Source organism: Poecile atricapillus, chromosome W, assembly GCF_030490865.1.
Source record: "Poecile atricapillus isolate bPoeAtr1 chromosome W, bPoeAtr1.hap1, whole genome shotgun sequence".
Lineage (NCBI taxonomy): Eukaryota > Metazoa > Chordata > Aves > Passeriformes > Paridae > Poecile > Poecile atricapillus.
The window spans coordinates 83,337,340-83,352,811 of record NC_081288.1 but is presented as its reverse complement, the minus strand read 5'-3'; the positions used below and the strand labels follow the sequence as shown (position 1 = coordinate 83,352,811).

Here is a 15,472-nt window from a genome sequence, read left to right as displayed (position 1 = left end):
CAGGGTTTCACCTTGCATTCCCTGTTTTTGTTTTTGAAGAACCTGCTTCAGAGTACCATGAGCACGTTCAACAATGGCTTGGCCAGTTGGAGAATGCAGAATGCCAAATTTGTGCGAGACACTCCACAACTGCATAAACTGCCGCACCTTCTGTGAAGCGTACGCAGGGCCATTATCGGTTTTCACAGTAGAAGGTATTCCTAGCATGGCAAAAGCCTGCCTCCAATGGGCAATGGCATTGCGCGTTTTTCTCCAGTGTGAGCAGAAGCCTACATTGCAGAGGAGAAAGTGTCAATAGACACATGCACATACTTGACCCTTCCAAATTCGGCAATTTGGGTAACGTCTGTTTGCCAAATTTCTAAGGCCTTGAGACCTCTAGGGTTTACGCCCACCGGTAAAGGTGAAGCAAGTGTGTGACAGTCATCAGAGGAACTGACAATGTCATTAGCCTCAGTTGGAGTCAACTGAAACTGCTTTTGCAATGTATGCGCATTTTGATGAAAGAATTCATGCAATGCTCTGGCCTGTACTAGTACATCAGGCTGAGGTGCTACCCAGGCAGGGTTACCCAATTTGTCAGCCCTGGCATTACTTTCTGCTATAAAACCTGGCAGATTGGTATGGCTTCTAACGTGCAGAACGTACTACGGATGAACTCGGGCCTCAATAGCATACCACAAGGTCTTCAACTAATGAAACAAAGTAGCGTTGCCGACTTTTTTCAACAGTGAATAACTTAAGCGTTGTGCTATGACTGCCACATAGGCAGAATCCATGACCAGATTGAAAGGTACCTCGGAAAATCTTTGGAATGCCATGACAGCAACCCTCAATTCAACCAATTGGGCTGAGCCAGTCTTATGACCTTCCAGCTTCTGCCACTCAGACCCATCCTGCCAAGTGACAATGGCCTTCCCCAAACTGTCAGTAAAGACAGTGGGTCCTTGCACTGGCCCCCGACTACATCTTGGCCACAAAGAAAAATTAATTGTTGTTGCCACCTTCAGTAGCTTGTGGCTGGGCAGATGGTAAGCGACCTGCCCTGTAAAGTTTTCCAGAGCAATCTGCAAGGAAACACTGTTTGCAAAGCCCCAGTCAAATTCCTCCCACTGTACCGGGAGTACAACCTTTGCAGGATCCACTCCCATCAACTGCAAACACCGTTGTCGGCATTTGATTATCAGGCAAGCAATCAATTCAAGCAACGTCGTGGCTGTTTTTTGTGGCTGATGGGGCAAAAGAACCCATTCCAAAATGTGCAAAGAATCAGACCATTTGTCACACCACTGGCTGATGATGCCTATAGGAGGCAAGTCCGGAGCAGTGATGAAGACAGTGACATCAACAGAGGGATCAATGCGATAAACTTGGCAATCAGAGATGGGTCTGTGTACCTCCTCCAGTGCTTGTTGCACCTCAGGGGTCAACTTGCGAGGCGACTTCAAATCAGAGTCCCCTGTTAATAGATCATACAATGGAGACAGTTGTGTCGTGGTCAGTCCCAAATACGGACGTAACCAGGTAATGACACCCACCAATTTCTGTGCATCATTCAGAGTCTTAACAGACTGCACAAATTACACCTCTTGGTGTTAAATTGCTTGCTCCAGAATTTTCACCCCCAAATACCTCCAAGGAGGCTGCTGCTGAACCTTCTCAGGAGCCACCTGCAGCCCGTGAGAGTGCAAAGCATCGAGCAACTGAGGCTGTATCCTCAGCAGTTCATCCTGAGTGGATGCCACCACCAGGATATCATCCATATAAAATATGGTAAAAATGGGCATCAGAAAATTGCTTGCGAACTCCCAACAAGGCCAGGGCCACATGCCATTGGCAAATGGCCAGAGAATTGCGCATGCCTTGTGGTAAAACTCTCCATTGATACCTCCGAGCAGGCTCAGCATTGTTAATTGCTGGCACTGTGAAAGCAAACTTAGGTTTATCATCAGGATGCAGAAGAAATGTAAAGAAACAATCCTTCAAATCAATGATGAGAACAGGCCAGTCTGCAGGAAGCATAGTGGGTGACGGTATACCCGGTTGCAGCACCCCCATGCTCTCAATCACGGCATTGACTTTCCAGAGGTCTTGTAATAACCTCCAATTCCCAGATTTCTTTGTGATACAAAAGACAGGAGTGTTCCAGGGACTAGTCAAAGACTCAAGATGCCCCTGGTCCACTTGCTCCTCTAAGGAGGCAGAGAGTTTCTCAAAAAACTGCATGTATGGCTGTCGCTCTATTAGGAACGGCGAGAAGAACGACACAGACTCTCTTGGGAGTCGATCAGGAGGATTTCTCCCAGTTTATTGCTTCAGATCTTTTTTATAGACCGATAAGTGAAAAGTACAGAAAAGAAACTCTTATTGGCTAGTAAACTAACACATCACCATCATTGGTCAATGGGGTACACCACTGTAGGTTTTCAAGCAAGGCAAGCACCCTGAATTAGAAGCCAGCACGGTGGCCCTCCTTGGCCACACGGACCATAACCCACAGCACCAATGTGATGGATGGTGAATATGGTGTTTATTGCAGGGGAATTTAACATTTTATAACCTAGGGTCATTGTGTTACTCCCATTCTGCTTTCGTCACCGTTAGGTGCTATTGGCTAATTGCAGGAGGGTTTACTATCCTAACAGAGAGGGGTGGGTTACTAACTTTCCGTTACATCCCGAAGTCTTCCACACTGCCATGCCCTAGACTACAACATATTCCCCATCCTCTATGAATAACTAATTTGCTAAAACATAAGGTATATTAGTTTTAAAAATTCTAATGTTATTTTCTATATACGGATCTCTAAACACTTTGTCTAACTTATCTATATTAAAAAGTTTTAAAAATGGATAATATAAAATTGAGTAAAATATAAGATACACTATACTTAACTAAAAAGCTAAAGCTTATAAAATGGATACTACAGTTTTCATTAGTAAATATAAAGCACATGCAGTAACTAAGTATATTTTTAAAGCATCTGTTGCCTTTCTATAAACAAAATGTTAACTTTTTCTAGTCAGCTCTTAACAAAGGACACAAGCTTATTTAAAATACACGGTCCAAAGATTAGCACAAGTAAAATCATCACAACTGGTCCAATTAGGGTAGACACCAGGGTGGTCAGCCACGGAGATTGGTCGAACCAGGACTGGAACCAGCATTGCTGGGCTTCTCTCTCCGCCTTCCGTTGAGACAGCCTGTCTCGTAGCTCTGCCATGGTGTCTCTCACTACTCCGGTGTGGTCTGCGTAGAAGCAGCACTCTTCTTTCAGGGCGATGCAGAGGCCTCCTTGCTGCACGAATAGAAGGTCGAGACCTCGCCTGTTCTGCAAAACAACTTCAGAGAGTGAGGAGACTGACTTTTCTAAAAAGGATATGGATTTCTCAATTCTCTGTAGATCTTCATCTACAGTCATCTGTAGCTGAGAGAGACTCTGACTCTGGGTTACCAGAGCGGAGACACCCGTGGCTGCACCGGTCGCTCCCAAGCCGAGCAGCATTGCTATTGACAGTCCTGTCAACAGCTCTCTTTTCTGAAGGCGGCCTGCTCGCTCAAGGTACTGGTTCACTTCTTCTCCGGAGTGGTATAGGACTCTGGGGATGATAACAGCTAATACACAAAAGTCAACAGAGGAGTTAAAGCTTTGAGTATAAATACAAGGGCTTAGCCCACTGCGGTTGCAAACCCACATGCCAGACAAGGGGGCGATTGCCCATCTCTTGGACCTGTCCACCTGCACGGTGGTCGCACAAACTTTTTTGTCAACAACAGTGGCTTTGCCCACGCAAAATCCTTGCCCTGTCATGTGGCTGATGGTGATTCTGCGAGAAGGTGACTCACTGCGGCACTGGACTGGGGCTTCTGCATTAACCCACAGTGGCCTGTTGTTAAGGGCCACAGCCTCATAGTAAGGGGGCTGTGTGTCATAACACAGCCAGCAGGATTCTGTGGCATTAGGGTTGGATTGATTTAGAGGTAAAAAGGTGGCATCTAACATTCGATAGAGCGAATCGAAAGCAGTGGCTTCAGATCTTTGGGGAGAAGCTTCTCGATTATGCAGCAGGTATAGACTATTAGATCGTGGGTTCTCAGCCTGTACCACAAGGTTGGGGCCAACTGCTTCAGGTGCTATAACTGGGAGTCGGATAATTTGTACTACTTCACCGGGATCTTTACCAGGTTTGTGCAAGAATACCGACCACATTCTTCCGGTGGTCCAACACACATCTGCTGGCTGCAGAACCTGCACGATCATTTGATGACAGACTTTAGATCGGTCATCATAAAAGCCATAAAACACTTGCCCTATAGAGTTGAAACTGGGACGCATACAGCCTGCCGGATCCCAGGTTACCTGCAGAAACTCGTCTGCTTTTGGTGGTGCCCACCTGTTACTCAGGACTATTGTTTCACACCCCCAATAGCCACAAAACCAATACCCTGGTTGGTGGCAGTAGTCTTTGCCTGGGTTGGTGGCTGGGCACCAGTATGACTGGTACAGCTCAAAGCGAGGGTGAGTGTTATGAGCTGCTATACCAGGGAAAATGTCTCGGATGAGCACAAAGAACCTTGGGGTGCCTGCTGTGACTACTTCTTTGATCACTTTGTTCGAGGCACGGTATAAGATCCACCTGAATGGTTGATGTGGGTTATATTCTGCACCAACCTGCTCGCTGTTAACAAGTGCTAAAAACAAGATTACACACAAAAGTTGTTGTCGCTTGGGTTTCACAGGTTCAGGAGTTTTGTGCGCCTTCGGGTTGTCTGGTGGTTCATCGCCTCCTTCTGGCACTGGAGCATATGCATCACGCGGGCACCCAATGATCAGGTCCTGCGAACAAAACTTCAGAGTTCTTGTCAGTTTCATTTTTAAGGTCTGGTTTTATTGACTTAAGTGGACACCACTTCACTTTACCATCTCTTTTCACTGCAGCGTACCCTCGCCCTGTGAGTACTAATCTCCAACCTTGCTCCCACTCCCCTAACTAATTTCTGATTATGACCTGTGGGCCCTCTTCTAGAGCTCGAGTGGCCCAGTGTTTTTGGGAGGGACTGTTTATTTCATCTCCCCTAGGGAATTGGTTCAGAGCTAACAGTGCAGTTGCTAGCAAGCGCACCTGGTCTGCCTGGGGAATGGAATTGTTAAAGCTTTCTGACTTTGCTAACACTTCTAGCTTGGCTTTCCAGGTTTGGTTTGCTCGCTCAACGATGGCTTGTCCTGTGCTATTGTACGGGATGCCTTGTACTAGAGTGATTCCCCATTTGGAGGTGAATTCCTGGCTCGGCTTTGAGATAAAATTTGCACCATTGTCCGTTTTGATTTGCTTGGGGATGCCAAGCCAAGCCATGGCTGTTAGCCAATGCTGGATAGTTGCTTTGGAGTTGGTTTTCAGGTGCTGCGTGGCTACAATCATTCCGCTGTACGTATCTACTGTTACTGCAAGCCATGCTCGGGGTTTTAACAGCTGGCACAATGTAAAGTCTGTTTGCCATATCTCTGAGGCTTTTAGGCCTCTGGGGTTGATTCCACGGGACCACAGTGGTGCCTTTTGGCAGTGGGGGCAGGAAGCTACTACATGTTTTGCATCAGCAACTGAGATTTCACATCTCTTTGCTAGTGCTTTGGCTCTGATGTGCAGGGTTTCATGTAGCTAACGAGCTTCTTGTAGGGTCCACAATCCTTTTGCGGCAGCATCTGCTTTGTCGTTGCCGACTTGGAAGAACCCTTTGATCGGATTGTGGCTGTTGACATGGATGACTGATATGGTACCTTTTTGAGAGGAGAGCGCTTCTTCTAGCATTAGAGCTGCTGTAGATGTCGATATGCCGGGTCCTGACATAGCCAGGCAAAGCTTGGCTACAAACATTGAATCAGTTACAATGTTAAGATGCTCTGTTTGGAACAGTCCACATGCCAGTACTACAGCTGCTACTTCCAGTTGCTGGACTGAGAGTGTACCATCAGTTGCTTTGACACAGTGCCACTCGTCCTCTGATTGCCACACTGCAGCCGCAGTGGAGGTTGTCGAGGATGCATCTGTGAAGACTGTTGGTCCTGGCTGGGGCTGGTCCATGACCTTTTGTGGTAGATCCATGTCGACAACAGCCAGCATCTGAGTCCAAGGGGGCTTTGCAGAATACTGAATCTCTCCGCTGAACCCAACTAGGGCTGTCGCCAGGTATTCTGACATCACTGTTGACTGTGTAGAGAGTTGCTTGCGGAAAGGCAAGAATATTCTGGCTGGCTCAATGCCAAGATGTTTCAGGGCAAGTTTTCTGCCTTTCATAATGAAGCTGCTGAGGTACTCAGCTCCTGGGGAAAATGCACATGTCTGTTTTCCCAGGACTATCTGTTATAAATACACTCGAGAGAGTGTTAAAGTTTAATCAAAGAAAAGTTTTATTAATTGTAGCAAGCAAGCAATAAGCAAAACACAGCGCTGGACGGCCGGGAAGCGATCCCGCTTCGCCGCTGCCGCACTTCCGTTTTCCGTGTGTCTCCTTTTAATCAGTCCGGCTCTCCAACGACGTGTCCTTTCTCGGGTGTTTCTGCGCATGCATCTCCAGCTGTTAGGGGTCTTTTTCTGCTTTTTTATGATCGCAAGGGGAGGATCAGAAGTCTTCCTCAGTCCTTATCTTCTTGACCTCTCTCCACCGTTCTCCCTAGAGGCTTAGCTCAGTAACTTTCTGGAATTCAAGGAATCTCGGCAAGGCCGTAATAACTATGCCAGCGTCAGTAGCAACCCCCAACACAATTCTGATTTTACAGAACATAGCATTACAGAACATCATATCTGCATGTTTAGTCGAACAAAAGGGTCTCTGTTTATCACACTATCCACTGTATTGGGTGAGCTTTTTCTGGGGGACCTTGAGCCAGTGCTCCTACTCCCCCACCCTTAGTGAAGTGCACATACAGATCGAGTGGTACCTGGGGCTTCCACCTGGCGAGGGAACTTAAAGATACCTGCTGTTCGATAAAGTCAAGAGAGTTCATTGCTTCTGCTGTCAAGGCTTTGTGTTCCCATGGATTTTTCCCTCTCATGAGATCATACAGGGGGGTCATCTTCTCAGGTGGGATTAGGACGATGTTGCGGAGCCATTGAAAGGATCCCACCAGCTGCTGCACATCATGGAGCGTTTTGATGTCCCGACGGATCTTTATCTGGGGAGGGGATATGTAAGAGTCTGTGATCCCCACCCCCAAAAAGGTTACACATGGCCCCTTTTTTATTTTTGCACTCGCGATTTCAAAGCCATTTGCTTTTAGAGTCTCTGTGATTGTTGACACTAACTGGTCTACCTGACCTCCCGAGGGTGCGGCAATCAGGATGTCGTCCATGTACTGGATGATGGTCGCAGTCGAGTTGCTATGACGGATCGGTGCTAGCGCTCGATCGACTGTGATTTGGCAGATTGTAGGTGAGTTGACCATCCCCTGAGGCAGCACTTTCCACTGGAAGCGTAGGTTGGGGCACTGGCTGTTTGGAAACACCACTGAAAAAGCAAACCTCTCTTTGTCTTCTTCATGTAAGGATATAGAAAAGAAACAGTCTTTGATATCAAGAACAGCACAGGGATGGCCCTCTGGCACCATAGAGTTCATAGGTAACAATGTTTAAACAGGTCCCATGGGTTGAATTTTCTTATTCACTTCACGTAAATCGTGGAGGAGGCGAAACCCTTCTCTGGATCGCTTAGGGATTACAAAAACAGGAGTATTCCATGGGCTAGTAGATGGCTCTATATGACCTTGTTGTAATTCACGGTTAACTAACTCAAGAAGGGCATCTAATCGAGGCTTGGACAGGGGCCACTGCTCGACCCACACTGGGTCGGATGATTTCCAAGAAAGCTTGATTGGTGGCAGCGGGTACACAGCAGCGGCCCTTAGGGTAAATTTGTCACCCTGGCTTTTAGCAAGGCTAGGGCATCTCTCCCTAGCAATGCTGGGATTCCTGTCATGACATACGGGAAGAGGGCAGTAGTTTTTTCTGGCCCTTTTTCTGTGTGGAGTGTAATGGCTATTAGCTGTGTGCTTCTCCGAGCTCGTGACAACCCTCCAACCCCGCCCACCATGGGGGCATCCTCTAGTTTCCAGAGAGGAGGCCAATTTGTCTCCGGAATGACTGTGACATCTGCCCCAGTATCAATTAGAAAAGGAACACTGATGGACCCAGAGGGGATATTTTGATCACCTGAGGTGTCATAAAGGGTGCAGATCCCCCATACAACCGGCGGGTTGTCACACCTTACAGCGAGGGCCACCCTGGGGTCCTGTCCCCCAAACGTCAACCCTGCTGTCCCTGAGGCAGATAAGGCAGGGTTGACTGAGTAACTGGCTGGATTACGAAAGTGGTTGCCTCTCGGGGGGGTAATGGGTTCAGGAGCAGCTCGATTCTTGCAGGATTGGCATAGCTGGGCCGCCTCGCATCCCAAGTGGGAGAGAACTGGATGCGGCCCTGCTGTCCTCTCCCCCTCCCGTTTCCCTGAGCCTTGGATCTGCATTCTCTGGCAAGGTGCCCCTTTTTCCCACAAGCCCAGCATAGTCCTTTAAACTGGTTCTGCTGTGAGGCGGGCGCTGCCAGGGCCCCCCCCTTTTTGCAATTTGCAGCAACATGACCTGCCTGACCGCATTTGAAACACGCCATCACGTTAGCAACTGCTGTGCAGATTGCAGTTTGAATCTGAACTGCCTGTTCCTCCCTCGCGACATGCTTAATCATCTCTGTGCTATTTGCCCTTGCCGGTAATGATCGAAGGATTTCCTCGGTTGTTGAATTGCATTGCTGACGTAAGCAGTCTGCCATGACTGGGCCTTGTTGATATATTTTATATATTAGTAAAGGCCTGTATGCACAAACCAGCCTTTGAATGAGTCGTGATATTAAAGGCTAAAGTCCTTGAAACCTTCATGCAGAAGAGAGAGTAAAGCAAAACAATATCCTTGTGTGTAGGACAAAAAATGTAAACCTGTGTGTGTTAGCCAATAGTAGCTTGCTCTGCCTGCGGGAGGTCCCTGGTCGGAGCACCAAATATTGAGAGACCATGTCATGGGGTTCCTTTACCTTTAAGAAAGTTAAAGTTGCTGGGGTCTCCTGGGAGTCTTTTCTCCTGACCAATTATCGGTCATTGCTGAGAATTGACAGCAGTTTTAGCCATTGAAAAGTAGAATCAACTTGTGAACCCCACCTTAAAGTGTACACCCAGAAGTCCGTAGTTGTTCTTTGTTTTTTGACTGGGAAGGCTGGCGGAGCTCCGGCTGGCCTCCAGTTCCCTGCCCAGGCCATGCGGCTGGGCGGGGGCCGGGCCGGGCCCGCCGCGTCTCTCGTCTCCCGGCCGGGAGATGAGGCTTGCTCCGAGCCAGGTCGGGCTGGGCCGGGCCCGGCCCGATCTCTGGCTCAGCTGCAGGTTTTGCTGTAACTACATTCACTAGAAAACTGCTGAGTGAAGAAGGAAAAGAGCTCTAAGCCTGCTGCAAGCAGAGACGGAGACCACGCTCTAAAGCAGCTATGAAGAACTTTCCATCGCAGACGGCTCCAGCTCCTGTTCAGCAGAGATCACCGAACCATCTACAAAAGCTTGGGCAAGATTTTAACTCTTTCTTATCCAGATGAAACTTGCGGATTAATCTTTTCATCCAGAGAGAGAAAAGGAGAGTAATCAACATGAAAAGAGACTTTATAAACTACTAGTGGCAAGAAAGAAAAGAAGCTTCAAGAAAGGTAGAGAATTAAGAAGATGCTTTAATTAAGCTGAAATATCTTTCTGTTAAAACTATGGAGATGGACAATGAAGTCTTGAAAAAAACTCCTTTAATTCATAATAGAGTATGGGGAGGAATAAAGTGTTCAAAGTGTAAATTTGAGTAAAAAGTGAAGTAATTGTGGTATAGTGAAGTGCTGGGAGATTTGAAGCCTTGAGAGGCAATGAGAAAACTGTTTTCTAGTGAAGCTCACAGAAGCAGATGAAAAATACTTTTTTGCCTTTGACTAACTTATCCTTAAAAATGCTATCCTCAAACTTATGACCCATAACACATTTCAGAGTGATGTGAAATGGGAGGGGTGGGCTTTAATAACAGTAGCTCTGAACAGCTGATATCAGAGAAACGAGAAACTATAACAAAAATAGTTTTCTTGTGACAAACTCCATAAATTAACAGAAAGGAACTTCTGTTTCTTTACAGAAACTGATGGAAAGACTATAAAGAAAATTAAGATTATTTAAACCATCAAAATTATGAAGTTTTTGTCTCTGTTGTCATGTAAACGAAAGAATAGTAAGCAGTGAGAAATGAAAAGGTTTTTCTAAAAGTTTATTCTGGTGTTCTTATTCTTGTAGTTTGTCAATAAACTTTTCTTTATTCCTTTTAAGTTTTATGCCTGGTTTGCTCTTATTTTAATCCATATCTCACAGCAAGAAATAAATAATTCTTTTTTTCCCCTTTTTGTTAATTACTGGTTCAAAACCACGACAGACCGCCAGCTTATTCACCAGCCTTCAGGGCCTTTTGCCTCTGGGGGCAGGGAAGAGGAGTCAACAGCTGCCTGAAGGCGGTCTACAAATTGTGTAAAGCTCTCATGTGGCAGCAGCCTCAGGGAGACAAAGAGTTACATTGTCCCACCCCAAACCCCTTGTGAAGGGCGGCCCAGGAGTTCTGATTGGGTTTGAGTCCCTGGGGGGTTCTCCCTTGGTGTGTTTCTAATGGTCCCTGACCCTGAACTCCACCCTCAAAGGTGTAAACCCTCGGTTCTGTCCCTCAAAAACCCCCGCTGTGCCTCTGTTCGGAGCTCTCTGTTCTGGACCTGGCTTTGTTCCCATGCTGAATAAATGGTTTCGTGAACCGGGAGCCCGTCTCGTTGGTGTTTGATGCTGGTCCCCAGAATCCTGCTGCTTCCCTGGATGAGATCCTGAGGTTGCTGACTGCAACACTCTCACTTTCTTTTTGCTTTATGGTAGCCCACGGTGATGGCTTAGCAACAACTCTAGAGGCCGAGCGAATAGCTTCTCTGGCCACACAAGTGGTTGTCATAACTTCATGGGCTTGCATACCCTGGGCTTGTGCCTGAGGTGTAGTCATGGCTGGGTCTGTGCCCATTAACCGTGGCAAGCTGGAACCGTGTAGTGGATGGTCTGCCCCATTTATTTGGGCTAGGTATCTGGCACAGTTATCTTCCCATTCTTGTTTAAAAACAATCATCCCTGCTCCATCAAAGAACATTCTGCAAGTGTGTTTTATATCAAAAGGGAGCAGGTCGTCACCTCCAAAAAGACCATCGATAAGGGAGGTGACCATAGGTGAAGTAAGCCCTTTTTCTGAAACTGCTTTAACAATTGTTTTAACTTCTTTAGGATTTATTGGTGAGTAAACCCTCTGCCCTGCCTCAGACACCCTGACTGGGAATACTAATGCATCTGGGGCAACCCAGGTGGCACATTCTGCTCTTATCTGTCCACAGTCAGTGAGAGGGGTGTCCTCTCTCAGTTATTTTTTAATGTGGGGGGGGATGTTCTTGTTTATCTTTATTGTTTCCTCTTCTGAGGACTCGAGCTCTGAGCATTCATCACTAGTATCTCTGTCGGAATCCGAGCTCGACTGGCTGGCTACTTCCTGTTTCCCGTACCTTTTTGTTGGGCTCCGGCCCTGCCTGCCACCCCTGTGGGCGGGCCGTTCCCTCCCCCCTGGTTCTCCCTGCCTTTCGGTCCATCCTCCACTCCGTCTTTCACCCCACCTTTCCCTCCGCCCCTCACTCCAGGCTCTGTTCTGCCCTCTGCCTCCCCCTCTTTCCACTGCCTTTGCATTCCAATCATTCTGTATCCATCCCCCACTTTCTTCTCCACATTTCTTATCTCTCTCAACCTCCCGACTGTGCCCATCTTCCAAGGCCAGCTTTTGTTCTTTGTTAAAGACATTTTTTTCCCGCTCTGTAAGTCTTTTCTCAGCGCCATCTTTAAGTCTTTGGGGGGATGTTTCTCCTCTTACTTTCTTTGCCACATCTCTGGCTTCTTTTGTTAATTTTTCCCAAAAATCTCTTGCTTTCTGTTGTCCCTCTGAGGGCAGCTCAGGGTTTGGGGTTTTAGGGGGCGTATCGTCCTCCTGTATCCCCTTCTGCTCAGCTGAGCTGCTCTCATCTGGAGGCTTTAAAGTTTGTGTTGTAGCACTAACTCCTAGTTTTGGGGTGACCAACAGACAGTTTTTTGCTGCCGTCCAGGTTTCTTGCTTTTGTCTAGCTTTTTTCAAGGCCTTAACGACCTTACCCCATGACTTAAAATGTTTCATATTACCAGAATCTACAGTTTCATTAGCCAGAGCTCCGGTACATTTCTCCCACACCTCAGGGTGAAGAATGTCCACTGGCTGCTCTATAACACCGATTTGTAAAAGCTGTGTAACAGCAAGCATAAAATCCTTAGATTTACAATCTACCTCCCACTGCTTATATAATTCAGATACGACCTTTATCAGTGATTCCATCTTCGTTCAGGATGCAGGGACGTCTCCCTCACCAGGACTAAGTCCAGCTCTCCTGGTCGCTGCTTCGGTTTTTCAGGGAATCCTCGCTTTCTGGGTTTCTTCTCGCTTTTCTTCCCGGGTTTCGGGCACCATATGTAGGTTTTCAAGCAAGGCAAGCACCCTGAATTAGAAGCCAGCACGGTGGCCCTCCTTGGCCACACGGACCATAACCCACAGCACCAATGTGATGGATGGCGAATATGGTGTTTATTGCCGGGGAATTTAACATTTTATAACCTAGGGTCATTGTGTTACTCCCATTCTGCTTTCGTCACCGTTAGGTGCTATTGGCTAATTGCAGGAGGGTTTACTATCCTAACAGAGAGGGGTGGGTTACTAACTTTCCGTGACATCCCGAAGTCTTCCGCACTGCCATGCCCTAGACTACAACACACCACCCCTCGACCTTCTCTTGCAAGAAAACAAGGAACAGACAAACAGCACCTGCAAGGCTGTTTTCTATCTCTGAGGATTGCTTTAATTTCTCCCCATGATTTCCCAGGCCACTTTCTCAGGCAAGACTGAGAAAGCTATGCGGCCTGCAATTTCCACAGGCACCGTGCTCTGTGTTTCACAGTTAGCATCCACATATGGCTCCCTAGGTCCCTGGATAATGGTAGCAAACTTTTGCTTTGGAGCAGACAGCTCTATTGTTTTCATCAGAGCTGCAAAGCCTGTCTTCTGGCACTGATCTAACATCAGCAGGTGGAATGTGACCTGGAAATCAGGGTTAGAGAAATTTCCAATCCCTGTCAAAAGGTCAGGCCCAACCCCAAATCTAGGGTCCTCTTGAGGCAATTGACTATTTCATCCAGCCACTTTTGTGGCCATCTGACTCAAATTGTCCTCAAAAATCTCAAACTGAATAGGCTGAAACAACACCTGAGCAAGGTGCCTAATATATGGTACCACATGGCTCAGAATTAAGAACGCTAATCGTGTGCATTACTTCCTGAGACCCCAGTCCATGCTGTGCCACCTTGTCTCTAATACCCATCACCGTTTTTGTGGTCAGGGCTCAGTGTGTTAGGCAGTCCTGTTCCAGGATTTCCTTTTATTACAGGAAAAGCCTGAAGACCTCCCTGTGAAGTCACAGCATGTCTGTAATCCTGCCCCTTAGACGTCACAGGAGCAGACAGGCCCCTGGCTGGAGCTCGTTTCTCCTGTACCATACTGTCCATTCCTGGCAGAATCGGAAAAATCAAGGAAACTGTGTCCAATGCCTCTAAATCTTTCCATTAGCTCCCAGTCTCCCATCTCCATCGCTTTTTCCTTTACTTCATCCCAAAATTTCCTTGGATCTCGAGGCCGTACAGTAACCCGGCAAGGGGGTAAAGTCCAGTGTGTACTCGAGTGAGGGCCGTCTCTGTGCCCTGCACTTAGAGCAGACACTCGTTCCGCCAAGCCAGAGTCACTGCGAGTCCCAATGGTAAACAAAGGAGACTCGTTTGCCCCTGCCTCTGCAGAAGCGGAAGCCAGGGGGGCGTTCCCTGCCGGCTCCGATGCCGAGCCGGCAGGCGGGGCTGGCCCGCCTGGGGAAAAGGGCGGCGCCACTTGAGAGCCGACTCTTCCCCCTCCCGGCACCGCTCCCAGTGCGGGGACAGCCCCGGGCAAATTGTCAGAAGCCGTGGCGCCGTCTCCGCCGAGCCCGCGCCAGTCGGGGGGACAGTGTCGCCCCCGCCTCCCGCGGTCTGCTCTGCTTGTGCTCTCCGCAGTAGTGTTCATGCTGCTTGCCCCCCCACGGGGTTTCGCAGAGGCGCTCGCTGAGCCGGCGCGGCGCCAACCGCGGTCTCAGCTGCCCCGCTGCGAGCGGCGCTCTTCCCATCGGCCCCTTCGGCCGCCGCAGCGGCGGCGGCGGCGGCGGCGGCATCCCCCCCGGTTCTCGCCGTCCATTGGCGCGGAGTCGCGGGGATCAGCGTCCACGCCTGCGCTGCGAGCGGGGGCCACTGCATTTGTGAAGTTTCTCAGTGGTCCCACGGCGCCGGTCGTGGCCTGCGCATGCGCAGCGGGATCGCACCCCGCGGACCCCGCGGTGCGGATGGGATCCCGCCCGCGCCGCCCGACTGCGGAAAGGGAATGAGTGCCGCTACTCCGCAGTTCATGCATACCACAGACAGGGGTTTGAACGGCTCCGTTGGTGTGGTCGGGGGGAGGGGGGGGGGCGCCTGTGTCGCACTCCCCACCGCGGGGAACACCGCAGGAATGCTTTGTTCCCCCTCTTCCCACGGAGTCCCGATCCCCGGGCGGGGTGACTCCCGCCAAGCGGGAGGAGAGGGGACGCAGTCCGAACCTCCCCTGCCTCCCTCCCTATTGTCACTGGCCGCAGAGGACTCAGGATAAAGGGCTGCGAGCCCCTCGCTCGAGCCACTAAGGGATATGGATGGGGCAAAGATCCCGTCCAAACAACCCTGGACCACCTCCACCGGGATTCTCCGTGTGTCACGGTCTAGGAGAACGTCTTCTGGGTCAGACCAGTCTCCCGGATCGGAGCCTGCGTCTGAGACGTCCCACAAAGATGCTCTGGACCTGACGGTTTCTATCATATCGATGAATTTCCTCCACGGAAGGACGAGTTTCGCTTCTTCACCCCACCCGACACCACGAGCTGATAACAAGGCATCGCTGAGGCTCTGCCAGTGGCCTTTCAGCAGGGCATCCGCAGCAGTTGGGAAGAAGTCCTGCTCCTTTCCCCATAAATACAAGTCATTAATATCTGTCTCAGGAATGTTCAAGTCATGCCTCTTGTAAGAGACGGTCCAAAGATTCTCCCATCTGTCTCACGATCGCCGCAAGGAAAGACCCTAAATATCACAAGGGACTCGGTACAGGGGCTCTGGCCTGGCTGAGGTGAATGCTTGCCAAGTGATTGTTTGCAGGTGTGCTTGCTGTGCTGCCACGGTACACTGCCCTCGCTCCTGCTGGCGAGTAGAGACTTGTACCCCACACCTG

General features: G+C 49.0%; 1 protein-coding gene across 1 annotated transcript in view; it reads right to left on the bottom strand.

The window, feature by feature from the left end:
• The window catches only part of LOC131592506 (skin secretory protein xP2-like), a 120,779-nt gene extending 107,727 nt beyond the window's left edge, over window positions 1-13,052 (bottom strand). The window contains exon 1 of the mRNA XM_058864068.1: window positions 13,031-13,052. The gene's annotated coding sequence lies outside the window, so the exon portion shown is untranslated. The remainder of the gene's footprint in view (window positions 1-13,030) is intronic.
• Window positions 13,053-15,472: the final 2,420 nt, after the last annotated feature.